This window comes from Harpegnathos saltator, unplaced genomic scaffold (genome assembly GCF_003227715.2).
Source record: "Harpegnathos saltator strain DR-91 unplaced genomic scaffold, Hsal_v8.6 scaffold49, whole genome shotgun sequence".
In the NCBI taxonomy this organism is placed as follows: Eukaryota; Metazoa; Arthropoda; class Insecta; order Hymenoptera; family Formicidae; genus Harpegnathos; species Harpegnathos saltator.
This window is the reverse complement of record NW_020230304.1, coordinates 457,318-473,605: the sequence shown is the minus strand read 5'-3', so window position 1 is coordinate 473,605 and position 16,288 is coordinate 457,318. Positions and strand designations below refer to the sequence as shown.

At 49.4% G+C, this 16,288-nt stretch overlaps 1 protein-coding gene across 1 annotated transcript in view; it reads left to right on the top strand.

Annotated features, from left to right (window-relative positions):
* Positions 1-6,247: 6,247 nt before the first annotated feature.
* Ptr (patched domain-containing protein) overlaps positions 6,248-16,288 on the top strand; it is a 29,757-nt gene continuing 19,716 nt past the window's right edge. The window contains exons 1-2 of the mRNA XM_019840214.2: positions 6,248-6,458; positions 6,597-6,826. The gene's annotated coding sequence lies outside the window, so the exon portion shown is untranslated. The remainder of the gene's footprint in view (positions 6,459-6,596; positions 6,827-16,288) is intronic.

The window sequence follows — 16,288 nt, the reverse complement described above, 5'->3', positions numbered from 1 at the left end:
TCGCTCCAAGTCGATTAGCCCAATTCATCCAATTCTCGGATTCTTTCGGCCCGCGACCGGCCGTCGCCATCCTTGCACCGTCTGTCCTCGCGATCCCTCCGGGGCGCCGGCCTCTAATTCGGCAAGACTCCGCGGCGGCTGAAAGACCGTGAAAAGCAAACCTCGGCTGCCGCCGCCGGAGGAAAGCGGATGCTGACGTTACCAGCCAGCGGCTCCTCGCTCAGCCATTCTCTCTCTCTTTCTCTCTCTCTCTCTCTCTCTCTCTCTCTCTCTCTCTCGCCGGCTCGCCGGTAAATATATTCCGTTTAAGACTGATGGCTAGATTGTCCCGCAGTTGGCGGTTAGTCTCGAGTTCTCATATCAGGCCAGTTGACGCGAGTTACATCGGCGCGGTTACACGCGGGTAATCGCGCCCGTCTACTGCATTGTCGCGCGACTGTCATTGGTAATTGAACGCCCCCGCGCGACATTGTAAACTCAAACGCTCCTCTCAGACGGGAGCGGTATTCCTTGCTAATAAGGATCCCCGTCTGAAAGCAACGCCTCACGCCCCGCCGACACGCTGAGGCGTACTGTCTCTTGCTGGAGACAGCCGTCTGGATGGCGTCCTTCGGAAATCCTAAGGACATCCAGAACGGATATCTTGTGGATATCCAGATTTGATCCCGGGATATACTTTGGGTGTTCTGAGAGACAGAGAAAATGATGGCTGAATATCAGCCTTTGGGACATCCACAGAATGTCCTGTCGGGCGTTCCGAAGGCCTCTAGGATGTATTACGGACATTTCTTAGGCGTCTGAAGGAAAAGGGAGAAATATGGCGAAATATTGAATTTGCTGACCATCGAATTTCACCACAATTACGTCTTTTCTGTTCGAATTGTAAATTTACACTTACGGTTATTTTCCTTACGGGAGAAAAGCACTTGACTCGATTCTAAATCAGAATTGACAAGTCGAATGTATTAACAGTTCCACTTCGTTTTCGGAAACAAAAGTTATTGAATCTCTTTGGATTTCAATCTAGAATAGAATTCTAAAACCTTTCGATTCTAAAAGAAGTCGGACTATTAATTCAATTTGTCAAGTGTCTTCTCCTCCTCGTCGTCGCGCATTTTTCCTTCATCGAGTGTGACGAAAATCAGAGCTCGCGCAACCAGCCCCAGCGCAGGTCGCACGCTCAATTATCAATAGCACGCATTTCGACTTCGTCGACAGACGTCGACCTTTTGTTTCCGCCACGAGGACGTCGAATCATCAACGTTGAGTCGCCCTGTAATTATCATCGGGGCGATTGTCATTTGTAACGTCTGTCGCATCGCACCGGGAGAGATCAGAGCGATGGTATAACGTGGTTCTACGCATTACTCCAGAGAGAGAAGAAGAGAGAGAGATAGAGAGAGAGAGAGAGAGAGAGAGAGAGAGAGAGGGAGAGAGAGAGAGAGAGAGAGAAAGAAAATAAATCCGTGATAAGTCGCGCGATAACAGCTGCGGAGTATTTTTATACGGACAGGCCAATCGCTCGAAATAGGAACGAGCTCCGAGATCCGCGAGCTAAACAAATAACAATAAACATACATGCCTCCTCGTCTCTCGTCGGTTATCGCTGAAATTTCACCCATCGCGACGCTCCGTGATCCCGAGAGGCGAGAGGCGCGAATCGTCATCCCGATCGCGAAGATCAGCGCTACTCGCCGACAATACGACTTTCAAGTATCGCAAATCGCGCGCGCGCGCGCTTACGAACCCTCGCCGTCTCATTATCATCAGCATCATCCATCGTCTACCCACGTGCCCGATTTCTGTCGTAGCCTTGGCAAGATCATTGCCACCGCCATGATCACAGCAGCCATCATAGCGCACGAGCGGGTCGAAGCCGCAAATTGTGTAGCAACCGAAGTCGATGAAGTCTGTGAGCTAGATCGGCCGATTTCTCGCAAAGGTCCCGCTGATCGCCTCAGGGCAGGCCTAAGAAGCTCGTGAATCAGTCATGTGGTCTTCGGCTCGACGCGAATTTCTGGGGGCCGTCGCTCGTGCACTCGACTCGTTGAAGCCGAAGCCGCGATCCTTATCGTAATCGCAACGAGGGACGCGTGCTTTCGTTAAAAATGCCATCACCGCAATTTGTAAAATTTAGGCGAGCGAGCTCGGCAGCTAAATTAGAGCTTGTAAAGTGTCAAATAAAATCGGTCTCGAGAAATGCGGCCGTCCAGGTCGCCGGCACTCTTTGCGGCCCTGGTGTGCGCTTCGTCATGTGCATTTCTCAATTTGACGCTCCATGTGTGAAATCCCTCGCTTGGATTGCGAATATAATTAGATTGCGAATTCACATACGCATGTGTTCCTTGCCTGATAAGGTGATTTCAGATTACAGTCGGAAAAAAGTGTGAAAAACCGGAGCCTTCGATGACGCGAAGGGGAACTAAGCATGAGAGAGAGAGAGAGAGAGAGAGAGAGAGAGAGAGAGAGAGAGAGAGAGAGAGAGAGAGAGAGAGAGAGAGAGAGCGACTCTGTTTATTATATCTCTGGTTATTATATCTTGCTAAAAGACGAAGTAGACGGTGTAACTTTCTTATGCAAATCCAATGCAAATTGTAGAGCGCGGTAATAGAATTTTAAATGTTGCAGATGCCGCTCTGCGGAGAGTTAATAAATGGCTAGCGCGCGTGGCGTTGAAGTAAAGTTTCAAAACAGAGACACTCCTTGCGTCCCCTCCAGACATCCTTTCCTCCAGGACTATATTGCCCATTTGAGCATAACAGTTTCCGTAAACAGCCTCGGAAAAGAGAGCGGTGACTACTTCCCCGGCGGTTTCAGGCCCGCCAGAAGACGCGGTCTGCTTTTCTCTCGTATTATCTTGTATATTAAAATGAATGAAATAAATCACGAGTGCAAAAGTGCAAAGTGCATTTCTAGGAGCGTCAACATTGCTCGAACAGCTAAGAAGGCGGAAATTGAAGCGTCTGTTAGAGTTGTTAGGTCACCGAGATTAAAACGTCGACGCCACCGACAACTCGCGAACTTGAAGCGAGCGTCGAAATCGGTCAGTCAAGACGCCGAAAATCCGCACGCTTAGCGATCGTAACAACGAAGATGCTTCCTGGTCTTCGTCATCTTCTCTCGGTGTCGATATAATCCTGGATAATGGTTTGTCAAATCGTTCCCTTTATTAGATCGAATCATAAGTAATTTCCGTTTCTGAGAACAAATTGTAACAATGTATTTATCGTCCCAATGACTCATAATACTCGACCTCAGAGGTCAGAATCTGGCTTGGAGCAGAGAAGTGTCCTCCTTCTCAGTCTTGTCACGGCAGTGGCAGCGGTAGGCATCGAAATAAAATAATAGGTTTCTCGACCCTGAAACGGAGGGACTCTGGAGGTGTGTACTCGATACGCAATGTTATGGGGGTTTCAGCAGGGGAGCAACGTCGCGGAGACATGGAAAAAAATGTGCAGCGTTTATGGCCAAAGAGTCATAACTAGCATCGGCAAGTGCAAGATTAGTTCGCGAAATTTTATTCCGGAGATTGAAAGATGAAGAAGTTCGCCGGACTTTGACGATGACGCTTTAAAATCGCATCGGTGGAATGCAACCGACGGCAAGGTACTCGGGAATCAGCAAGTAAGCTAAACACGTCACAATCCACCATATGCCGCCACTTGGAAGAGACAGGGAAAGTCAGCAAGCTGGGTGTTTCGGTCCCGCACGCTCTCAGCGAAAAGAACGAAATCATTTACCCATGGAGACAAGTCGCTTCTTAATAATACCATAACAAGCAATGGAAAATAGGTCACGTACGACAATGTTCAGGTCGCAGAAGGCAGCGGACTGACAAGGATAAATCTCCACTACCCCAAAGCTGAACTTCAGGAAGCTATTATTCATCTCAGTTTTTAAATCGCAATGAAACACCAAATGCAAATTTATACGTCCAGTGGCTGCGGCGTGTCCGTCAAAGTTTGACGGAAAAGCGTCCTGCGCCCGTCAATAGGAGAAATGTTGTTCGCCGCCGCAAGAGTAACACGGAAAAACATTTCGGAGCTGGGCTGATTTGTTTCGCCCCACCCCTGCCATACTCACCGATTATTACTCTTTTCGATCCCTGCAAAATGCTCGGATGGGGAAAAATTTCTCTAACGAAAACCAGCAGATTCGAGAGGTGGTCGAGAACTTTCTCACGTCAAAACCAGCGGAATTCTACGTTATCAATTGAAAAGAGCCTCTAGACGGGGCCCTTTTCAATCATTAATAACCTAATAATCATCGCGATTTTTGCAAAGTAGTACATGACTTTTCTTCTCAGTTCGACCTGATTAATCTTCACAGTTTCTCGTTTCCAAAAGACCCTGGACACTCTGTATATATTTATATATACAATATATACGAGAATATATACGTAAGATAAAATATATAAAAAAATATATTCGTATCAAACGAATCACGCGCGAAAAATCGCGCGCGGCTGGATCAACTTTCGAGGGGTGGCTTTTTGGAAGATTCGTCAAAGTCGCAATCGAGTCGCGATTGAGTCGAGGTCGTGAGCAAGAAAATGACATAAACGGAGGCGCAGGTCGCGCAGCGCAGCGTGCTGGCCGGCCAGCGAGAGTCCTATCGCTCTTGTTGCACTCTGCAACTAGGGTGGAAGGTCAGCTGGAACAACTCGACGTCTCGTAAAGATAATGTATTTACGATGTCAACTTTCCTTTGTCCCCCCGATGTGCGCATAATAATTCGTTATCATCGCCGTGCGCATCAGCTCTCGGCGCGCGATATCCCTCCATTCAGCGTGCAGCTGCTCCGTCGAAGAATACTGCGTGTCGATCTGCCCATCCAGGGGTATCTCGGCCGTTTCGTGCGTTATCTCTCGGTCGTGTTCTCGCTGTTGTAAATTAAACAGCCGATAAAGAATTCGGCAGTTACTTATTATTCGGGCATCGACGGGATCCGAGGCGAATCACGCCTCGAGATGTACACAGGAACGTCAAACAATCCCGTTACAGTGTAAATAAATGTTCAGCACCTCGCCCCCTCTTAACTTTCTCCTTTCGCATTTGTCCTTTCTCCTGATTGAGCACCGAGCAATTTTTTCCTTCGACCTCACGTTGCTAAAATTAATCGTGAATAACAAGATATGCATGTTACGCGAGGATGCTCTCTCTCTCTCTCTCTCTCTCTCTCTCTCTCTCTCTCTCTCTCTCTCTCTCTCTCTCTCTCTCTCTCTCTCTCTCTCTCAACGGAGATAAGTGCCGTAAACGTTCGACTAAAACGAATGCTCGACACATTTTTTTCCTTTTCGCATTCTCGCGGAGCTCGCGCTTCGATCGAAATTAGAACGCATTATCGGGAATGCGAACGTCGCGATTTCATGGCCGGATGTTATTTTCCAAGATATCGGGCGGCGGCGGTCTAGCACGTGCACGGCGTGTCGAACGCAACAAAGGCGACCTAATCGATCGCGCTCGCGGTCATTACGCAAATCAAACGCGAAAGTGCGCGCGCACGCCATAACGACGTTTCGAAAACGGCGGGCCGTTTATGCGGAGAGAGAGAGAGAGAGAGAGAGAGAGAGAGAGAGAGAGACGCGCGCGCGAGCAATATATCTGCCAGCAAGGAAGTGTCAAACTAGATAAGCGCGCTGCCACATTCATCACTTCCGTCTCCACCGCGGATGCGATCCACGCTTCAACGCATTCGAGTTGCATCGCAACTCGAGGGAAGATCGCTCCATCTCCGAGATTATACAGGATGGCTCGCCATTACCGGCCGTTCCTCTCGCGTAATTTTACACGTACGAAATATATTCCGCTACCCCCGCTCTATTCTCCCGCCGCGAAAATACACGCAACATCGATCCCGGGTCGCGATAAGCCCTCTCCTCCCCTCCTTCACCCATTACGCTCAGTCGCAGATCCTTCTCTCTAGATCCTGCCCTCCAAAATTCATCGATGAGAGCCGACCATCCCGGAATTCTCTCCTCGGGGAGACCCCGAGCGAAAGGGAAAGGAAGAGCCGCGGCGCGCAGGAGAGAGAGAGAGAGAGAGAGAGAGAGGGCGACAAGAGTAGGGAGGGGGGTGGAAGGGGGGAAAGAAAAGGAAACCGTCTCGGGAGGATCGGTGGAAATCCACAAATTCGCCGAGACCGCGTCGTCGTAACGTTTCCCCCCGGCTGTTGATTGATCTCTCGGTGGCCGCGCGAGTGCTCCGCGCGCTGTGACGCGCGAGTGGAGGTGCCGCGGCGGCTCGGCTGCGTGCGAGTGCGAGAGTGCAAGTGAGTGGGTACGAGCGGAATCTCGCACGGCGCGCCGAACAGTTCGAATCTCGCTTCCCGCGACGACGTTCGCTCTCGCTCGCGCTCGCGCTCGCGCGCTCCAACTCCACGCTCCTTCGCTCGCCTCGCTGGCCTCGCTCGAATTTCGATCCTTCGATCATGATACGCGCACGGACGAAGACGTGCAGGTGAAACGCGCCGCGCACACTACCTGCCCACCTACCGTCCGTCTGCCCGTCCACCTGTCTGCCTGTCTGTCTGTCTGTCTCTCTGTCTGTCTGTCTGTCTGTCTGTCTGTCTGTCTAGCTGTTTCCTTTCTTTCGCAGAAAATACCAGTGAGAGAGAGAGAGAGAGAGAGAGAGAGAGAGACGCGCGCGCGCGCGCGCTGCAGTGCAAGTGCCGCCTCGTGAAAATAAGAGAACGGAAGGAGGAGGGCGGGAGAGAGGACAGCCCGGCGGGGAATTTAATTGGTGGTGACAAAGTTTGTGCGAAGCTTGTGGAGGGTTTCTTTTCTCTCGTGATCAAGCGGACCCCCGGCTGCGGACCGAGCAACAAGGTAATTGTCGCCAGCCGCGCGCGATCGATCGTTACTCGCGCGCGCGCTCGCCGTTCGATTCCGCCGGATTTTGAAATCGAACGAGGGAAGAGAGTGCGCGACCCGGACCTCTCGAGATTCTCTCTCTCTCTCTCTCTCTCTCTCTCTCTCGCTCTTGCTCTTGCGAGGCGAAGTGCGACACTCGCGGGAGAGCGAGAGAAAGAGGGGCGAGAGGGGGAGGGAGGGGGAGAGAGAGAGAGAGAGAGAGAGAGAGAGACAATTGGGAGGAATGGGAGAATGCCGACGGAGATAAATCAAAGCGAACACGCACACAATTAACACCAATCGCCAGCGACGTTACAATACGCGTCGGACGGACATGGCGATGCGTCGTCGTCCGCGCGCACGCACCCGTTAGCTTTTCCCGATATACGTCTCCTCCAGGCGCGAAATCCAGACGCAAATCTTGTTATTCCGCGCGCGGAAATTATTCAGCGGCGAAGAAGAGCGCGGGGAGAAAGTTGCTTTTTCGGCGTGCGGCGTGCGGAGGAGATGTTGTAAATCGGCTGAACGCTTGCTCGAACTTGACGCTTGGTCCGGTCGTGAAGGACGGGCCCGCTGTTTCGAGCGAAAATTGAGAAAGATGCGTGTTGAAAATCTGATAGAGAGGGGAGAGGGGGGAGGAGAACAGCAACGACGATAGAAAGCGCGTGCGCGTGAGTGCGGACGGATCTCTGGCGGAATGATTAACAAAATTGAATTAATCTGCACGATTCGCCGAGCGTCGGCGCGGTAACGAAGCTTGCTCGAGCAAGCGCCGTGACGTCTCCATCGCCGCTGACGACGCGCGTCTGTTGCAAACGTCAAGCGGACGATCGACGCGATCGAGACGCGTTGGTCGATGTTCACGCGATCTGCGCGTCGCCGAAAAGGTGAGAAAAAGGGCGTCTCTCGCCTTTCCGCGTTTAGAACGAGAGCTCTCTCTCTCTCTCTCTCTCTCTCTGCGGTCTCCTCGTTAAAGCGCCCTGTCTCGCGGAAGAGTGCTCGCCGCAGAGAGCGCAGCCCGCGTCCGTATAAACAGGAAGCGCTTTCGTTATTACGAATATGTTATGCCCACGCGGTTCGCTGTGTGTGCCGGCCTTAGTCATCGTTTATGGGCACTCTCGAGATTATAAGCTCTGTCGCCAACTCACTTTCGTGCCAAGCCATTACTCCAACAGCACTTATTAACCCATTAAAGGCCATTATACTGTTCCTAAACAATAAAATAATGATGAGCCCGCCGGTGGGAATCGCGTCGCGGCCAGCGGCCGGCCGCCAAACGCGGCGGATTTCTTTTCTGGATTTTCGAGTCTCTCTCTCTCTCTCTCTCTCTCTCTCGCTCGCTCGAGCTCGAGCTGCGACTGCGAAACAGGAAGTGTCCCGTCCGGAGTGTTTCTACGTCCGAAGAGACCCCGACCGTCGCGCGGAGTAGAGAAACTCCTCAAGTGCGGTTGCTCCTTCGAGAACGACCTCGCGGGATCTTCGGCGGAGTGGAGACTCCGCCGGAGTGTGTCGTGAAATGGTCGAGGAGCGAACTTGGAGGCGCAGCAAAGTGCCGCGAAAATGTCGCGGATTTAGCCGCCATTGATCCGCCGCGACAGGCGCGGATTTCTCTGTCTCGTTCTAGCTGTAGGAAAGTTTTCGCGGTTTTCGCGCTGGCAGATAACATCCGAGCGGACGATGTGTTTGCGTGCGCTCCGCGCTCGCGAGACGGCGACACGAGGATTCGGAGGCCGCTGGTGAAAAGTATCGCTCGCCGCGACAACGGGTCAATCAACTGCGCTGCTGTTGATGTGTTCCTTGAACATCGTCCCCGTAACAAATTGTTGACCTCGGAGGGTCGGTGGGGAATTGCATATTACTGACGCATCGGCGAATCAGTAACGCGAGAGGGGACGCTGTTGATACACTCGCAAGGGCCTCCATCGATTATTTTCGTCGCGTCGAGAAAACGGCCGCCGCGCCGCGCCGCGCCGGAGCGGACCTAGCAAAATGTCGACACAGATGCGGCCAGATCTCCGTGGTCCTCTCGTGATCGAATTAACACGTTCGACGTTCGACCGTGAGAGTCGTGAGAGCCTGCGCTCGCTCGCAGAATTCGCTCGATCAATCGCAATTGTCAACTCGTGACGAAAGTGTACGCACGCGCGCGCGTGCGCGAAAACCGGTGTAAAAAATATATATTTCGCTTACTAGAAAGGAATCTGGTAAACCTTGAGCGCGCGCGAGCATTATACCGAGCGATCTGTCGAAGAGAGTCGCGCGCGAGGAAACGCATTGGTGGATAATTTTTTAAAGCGATTCTTTCAACAAACGGCGCGTCAACTTTTGCTTCGCGCTCGGCGACGGGAGAATATTCACTTGGAGGTATCAAACAATTAATCAAGATGTCGGCCGGAGCAGCTCCGTCGCGCTGCTGCTTACATCCTCCAGCATCATCCTCATCGCTCGCGCAGGACTCGCTCCTTCGCGCGTGGCTCAAACTCGGACAGGACTTACTTTCATCAAATCATCGCGCACACCTGCGCAGCCGTGCGCGGCGCGAGCCTATTTTCACACCTGCCTACACCTGCCTGCGTCTTCGGAAAAGCCCGGACTTACGCAATTGACACAATTTTACAATCGAACCGGTCGCTCTTGCAGAGAGCTTGCAGAAAAGCGACTCTCAGCCCCGGGCCGGAAGTGACGCGGAAGAGGAGCATTTTTGAGGGCCCGGCTGAATGGGCGACTACGCGCGCGCGCGCGCGCGCAGGACACTTACGCAATCTATTTAAATTAGAGAAAAGTAGTCAGAGTGCGCGCCAAGTTACGCGCAGAAAGAGAGAGGCACCGTGGTACCGTTCCTCCAGGCCCATCATGCTCCGACGTCGCCGCGGCCGATTCCCCGTAACCGATAAATTAAACACTCGGATATCTCTTCCGGTTTGAAAGCACGCGGCTGCGCACGGCAGCGCGCTCGCGCTCGGACTCCATGCGGCGTCGCGTCAGCCGGCGGTAGCCGTCATTTTGTCGCAAGAAATCGACCGAACGATCCGGAGAGACTGCTACTGAGCGTCGCGCGCCGCCTGTCTGAAAGCGGCCGGTGCGAGAAAAAATGTCTCATTGTCCCGATGGATGATTCAAATCGATGAGTCAAATCGCATGCTTTGTACACACGCGTGATCTCATGAGCGCATACCGCGTATACGGCTACTTCGGCAGCAGTTTCTGTCGCGCACGGCGCGTCAAGTCGGATGTTCGTCGGATGCGACGAGACCCAGACAGACAAATTTCGGCAGATTCTCCGCATAGAGACTGAATTCGAGAATGAAAATAGTCGGGTAAATGTCCCAGTAACCGGACGTCCAAGCGTAGGTCTCGTCACAAAAAATGCAATATATAATATTAAGAATAGTTTTGATATAAATATTTGCACTTGTTGGAAAATTTAAGATTCCCTCAAGTGGAGAAAAATCATTTAAACCAATGTATATATATATATATATATATATATCGTTAATGAAATATTTACACAAGTGATGAAGCGCATTAATGTATCAGTTGACCAGACCGGTTGAGATAGGTTGTGGCCCAATGTTCGGATATATTTGTCTCATTGTCCGGCCATAATTAGAAAATTAGTATGTGCTAACGGGAAATAATACAAATATAGATGCTATTTCTGAATGATAATTCATTAACGATTGACCGTTATTTTGCCAAACCATTGGCGCATACTTATTTAATTAATTTTTATTTTGACACAAAAGTATCAAATTGGGTATACTTTTTTTCAACTAATCGTCAATCGTATTGGAGTTTTTTTTACAATAATTATTACTTTCATTCATTCATTTCATTATTGTTAAAATAGATAGCAAATTTTTTTTTTCAAAGTGCTCGGATACCGGGACGTTTACCTTAGCATAAGTATATAAAGATGCGTCTTCATACGAGAAACATTGTAACAGCATACAAAAGAAGCAATCTAATGCTAGGAGAATTGCGGAGAATGTGACAATTGCGTCGGCAAGAAGACGCAATTAATTAGCTATACAAACAAACTGATATTTTGCTGCAAAGTACGGAATAATAAATACGTATTTCTTACAGGAAGCATATTATTAACAAATATGTTACGCCGTGTTTCAATGGTATCATAAAATATACATTGAATGCATGCTACTGCCAACATCTGTCTGTCTATCTGGGGAGTTTTCTGCTCTCTCTCTCTCTCTTTTTTTCTCTCTCTTTCTCCTTCTCAGCAATTATAAATCTCTTCCTCCGAGCGAGAGCTCGTGAAAAGAGAACATTTTGCTCATTTGACAGCATTTAGAGGAACGTTTACATTAGATGGATATATATTCTTGATTGTTCGTCCGATCCGAGGTGGATCGTAAATCTTCCTCACGAGTGTGAGCTCGTGAAAAGTGAAAATTTCTTAACCTGACGACACACTTGGAGATATATTGGCTCTTTATGAGCTCGTACGAGAGAAATATATTCTTCATGATTTCGCGCGGGGTTCGGTGACAAATCTTCTCCTTCAATGTGGACTCGTGAAAAGTGAAAATTTGCTGACTCGAGAGCATCTGGAAATGTTCAGGCTTTTCACAAATTCACGCTAGGGAAAATATTCGCGATTATTTCCCGGGGCTCGATCGATGAAACTTTTCTACGCGAGTGTGAGAGCTCGTGGGCATTTCCTAACATGAAAGCGCCTGGAAACGTTCACTCTTTTCACAAATTCACACTTTCATCTCGCAGGTTTTCCATAGATATTTCACATGATGGTTAATTTTGTCGAGCGTGTTTTCAAGTTACGAGCCATTAAAGTTGATCCGCACGCTGTCGCCCGATTATTGGTTTCCACTGCCGACTCGAGCGACATTAATTTTCAGCTGATCCTTTCGAGGCAAAGACACTCGACGATCAGTTAAATTTTTCTCCTGTTAAAACAGAAACGAGAAGAGTTTTGGGTATTACAGCGAGATTGCAAGCTGATTAGCCTCTCCAACATTGTCATCTCATAAGTTTGAACGATCACGCTGCTTCGAGACATACACGCACGCGCAGATCCTCTCGAGGCAATTTGAAATCTCAGGACGTCGGCTTTGTATTTTATTTCATTTCGCAGACTGATAGTGATCGTGCATGCCTCTCATTACAGATTTATGTCACGGTAATAAAGTTCACCGCGCGTGGAGAGCAACATAATTCACGCTTGCGCATGAAGCAACCGAAGCGTCAAGTTTTTCCTAGCGAGATGCAAGTGCCTCTTGAGGAATTTCTTTTTATGCCGAGACATTGATTGGATGTTTGCTTTATTATCTAGCTGTCCGCCGCGGTGAAGTTATGTCTCGACGAGCGAGTCGTTATTTAATCGTCTAAAATCTACGATAACGCTTTATACACCGACCAATCGAAACATCAACGTTCGCTAGTCTGATGACAAGTTAAAAACGCAAAACAACGGGATAATTCAAATTTCATATCTCCACGTTTTTACGTCTTGCTTGCCAAAGACGTCTTTGCTTGCTTCCTCGACGGCTCCCTGCACGGAGAAAATTACTCCCTGCACGGCGCAAAGTCAAAGATCAAGATTTCCTCAAGCAGAATTCTCACCTTTTCAATCGGAATTTCCGAATCGTCGATGCTTCGCCAGAAAACTCCTCTATACGAAACTCGTCGATATCGAAGTTTCCTCGCCAAACATTTCTCTCCGAAGCAGCTCCTTTACGTTCTCGCGCTTCTCGTCCTCCCTCGCTCCTATTCCTGGGGGATGGAAAATCATCTCCTCAGCGCGTATTGCATTTTTGGCGGCCCGTGACGCCCCCCCCCCCTGTCGTAATAATCGACGATATCAAAGGGGTAAAAGGCCGCGCGTCACTGGAACGTGACTCGATGTGTCGGCGCGCGCACACGTGACAGCGCGTTTATAAATATGCGCGACGCACACGCACGAGTTATAAAAGCTCGGTTTACGTACGTCGTTTTAAGAAGTGACACTTAACCTTGTCCCTATTCTCTACCCGCCGTCCGATTGCTCATTCTACGACGGACGAGTCAGTCGATTTTGCAATAGTTGACGGATTTGAAAAAAAAAGAAAGAGACGAGGAAAAACGAAGCCGCACCGCCCTTCGTTGTCTCCGTTGCGCGCTCAAGCTCCTCAAGCCGTCGAAGACGACCGCGCGAAAGCGCGTCGAATTTCACTCGCGCGGCGCGCGTTTGCGGATTTACGCGGCGCGAATCTGGTACAGTTTTGCATTCATATTGAGTCGCACCTGAGAGCACAATACCTGGCCGTAATTAACCGGCGCGACGTACGTGTGCGACGAATCTCCTCCGGAGCTAAGCTCCGGAGGGCGAGCAACTGGATCGTCAAGTGCCGCGTCGGTCTCTTACGTTCACGCTTCATCACGCGTTTCAGCGACGGCAATTTCAGGACGGCAGAGGTTCCAGCTGTCTCTCTCTCTCTCTCTCAGTCAATGTTCCTGCATCTTCCGAGAAATTACTAATCTTACCGATCGACTTCCGGAGCCAGTCGCGGCCCGAAACACATTCCCTCGTCGGGGCTCGTTTAGGTCCAAAGTGTTTCGCACTCAGGACTGATATAACAGTTCTCTCGTAACAGCTCGTTTCTCTCCTTCGTTTTTAGCAGAATGTATTATTCACGATCCTCGCCATCTCACCTCGCTCCCATCCGACGTGCTTGAAATTCAAGTTGGCATGTTTACACATTCGGGATCTTTCGTGACTCATGACCTTACTCTGAGAACGTGCCAACTCCGAGTTGACGCGACTGTCAATTATATCGGAAATATATACATAATTACAGAGCACACGCCGTGCATTCCCTCGATATCAGCGCGCGTGTGAGCAATCGACTCGATACAACGAGTCCGTCCGTGTCGTGTGAGCTTTTAACTGGTTTCAGCTGAAAACGAGAAAAGGAACAGACGACGCGCGAGATATCGGTACAAGACGAGCGCGCGAGCGGGAGACAAGCTGAAGGAATTTAGCTTGGTCATGACTTAACGGCGATAGATCCTTTCTACCTGCGAGACCTGTCCCCCTGCGTCCCTCGACCTGTCGTAGACTCGTGATCCAGGGATCAACATCCTGAAGGATAGACAGGTCCCTTCCCGGGCAAAATACACGCTGCATTCTACTACGTCTGCGCGGGGAAAGGACAAAGTTTCGTGTTAGAATTGTTATAAAATTCTGCGGCATCGAGCGAGCGTAGGGCATCTCTCAGGACATCCAAGCATGTCCCGGAGCAGAACATTTGGATGTTCGCAATGTCCTCCGTCCTCCTAAATGTCCTTAAGGTTCCCGGAGGATGTCGTCGTGCTACTTGGGACATTTTTTCCGTGTACTTTCAGAGCGATTATCTCGGAGAAATAATTTCCTTGGCGGCTTCTTGCGGCTTTCACCGTTCTTCCCAGCCTACCCTCGATCCTGGTTGACGATCCTGGTCCGTACGAAGTACGTTTCCAAGAAAGCGGCAGTTTTTGTACATTCCACGTTTCCCGAGCGCGAAGATTGTCCTTTTGCCCACGAGTCCGCCTTCCGCGTTCGGGAAGATCCTTCGACCAGCGCGTTCTTCAATATTAGCGTTGCAGACGTTTTTTTCAAAGCTGAGCCGTCGTGCGGCTTTCGTCAGCACCGATCAGTCCTAAGCCAGTTTACGACGCGCGCGACAAAAAATGCTCCTATTGTTAGTTTGATTACCGTGCCATTATCGCACCGGTTCGCCTCCGATGGAAAAAGCACACTTATCAGCCCCGGAGTTAGTATGGACGCATTTCTTGCCGGGTGCACTCAAGGCGTCTCGCGCATGCCACTTTCGTAACTTTATTACCGAAGTTGCATCTCGAGTCGCGCACTGCATGCTGATTATTTTTTTTCTCCCCCCTCGGCTGCAAATCAAAGCGTGTCACTCTCACTTTCGTTTTGCGTAAGGTGTATCCGGAGTATTGACCGAAATGAAGTCGTTTGCCGAGTCGAGAGAGCCGAGTCGCCGGGGTATAAAACGAAAACGGGAGCTCGACCGCGCTGAAGAAGAAGAAGAAGAAGAAAAAGAAGGCACGCTACACTTTACATAATCTCTGTTTATGACATCTTAGCGGGTCGAAATTACGTCTGGCTTGTACGAGGAGGAATACGGACGGATTGAATCGTAATTGAGCGGATTGGACTTTACGGGATTTACAGTTACGAAACGACTCGCGATAACAACTCTAATCCGGCCGGCGCGGCGGCGAATAAAACGCATGCGCGAGTCTTCTGCGGAGTTTTCGTTGACGCGAGGGAAGGAGAGCGAGAGAGGAAGAAGGATTCGCGCGGAGGAAACGAGGCCGCAACGAGCGACAGTTAAGGACAGTTTCTTTTTTCTTTCTCTTTTTTTTTTTCTTTTCCTTAAGGGCCCACGCATCGCGCAGGCAGCACGTTGCAAGTGCGAGAACGAAAGTGCCGCGCTTCTAAATAACGAAATGGAAAATTCTCTCCTTAGTCACGGCATACTTTCACATCGACACGCTGCACTTACTTATCGTTAAGGTAGAAGAATCGCGCGAACGTTCGTTCTTGGGCACGTGCACGCGCATTTACGCACCTGTGTACGGCTCGCGTACGTGAAAGGTATTTGACGAAAGGACAAGGGAGGCCGCGGCTGCTAATTGCGCCGTGATTGCGACAGGCGCGAGTGTCGCCGGCGAGTAACAACGTCGTTTATCGATGATGATTAATACGAGAGATCCGGAACGTTAAATGTCGATGCAGTAGCGATAAGTCGGAAAAAAAGGAAATTGCTCTTTCCTCGTTATATGGAGAAAGAGGGAGAGAGAGAGAGAGAGAGAGAGAGAGAGAGAGAGAGAGAGAGAGATTGAGAGCTCGAAACTTCAAACACTTGAAGAAATTTCAAACACTTTGTGCACGACACCGACATAACGACCGTATTTTTGTAACCATCGAAAAGCTATTAAATTGGCAAAAAAGCACAGAAATGAATATCATTTAATTAAACGCAATTCTCGCGTATATTCTTGCATGTTTATTATAAGGCGCCGCGAGAAACTTCACTACAATCGTCGCACCCGAAAAAAGGTATTCTATTTGTAAAATGATTTTTCCCCCATAGTCTAACACTTTAAGCTAAGCCTTTTACAAAAAAAGGATTCCTCTTTCGATAGAGCGATTAAAGTGAACCATTCATCTAAAATTTATTAGATATTATTCCGTTTTCCTCTTGTTTCAAGAGGTTTTCCTCTTGTATCAATTAATTCTCCTAACTGGTACAACCAGTAAGAATAAAATGCGGCAAGAATAAATAATAATCGTCTTAAAAAAAGATTAAATAATCTGCGTATAAGAGGTAAGTTATATTAAAATCAATAAGATTTGCATTATACATGTAACGTATAATTCCTCTGACTTTAAGAACAATGTGTTTACAATAT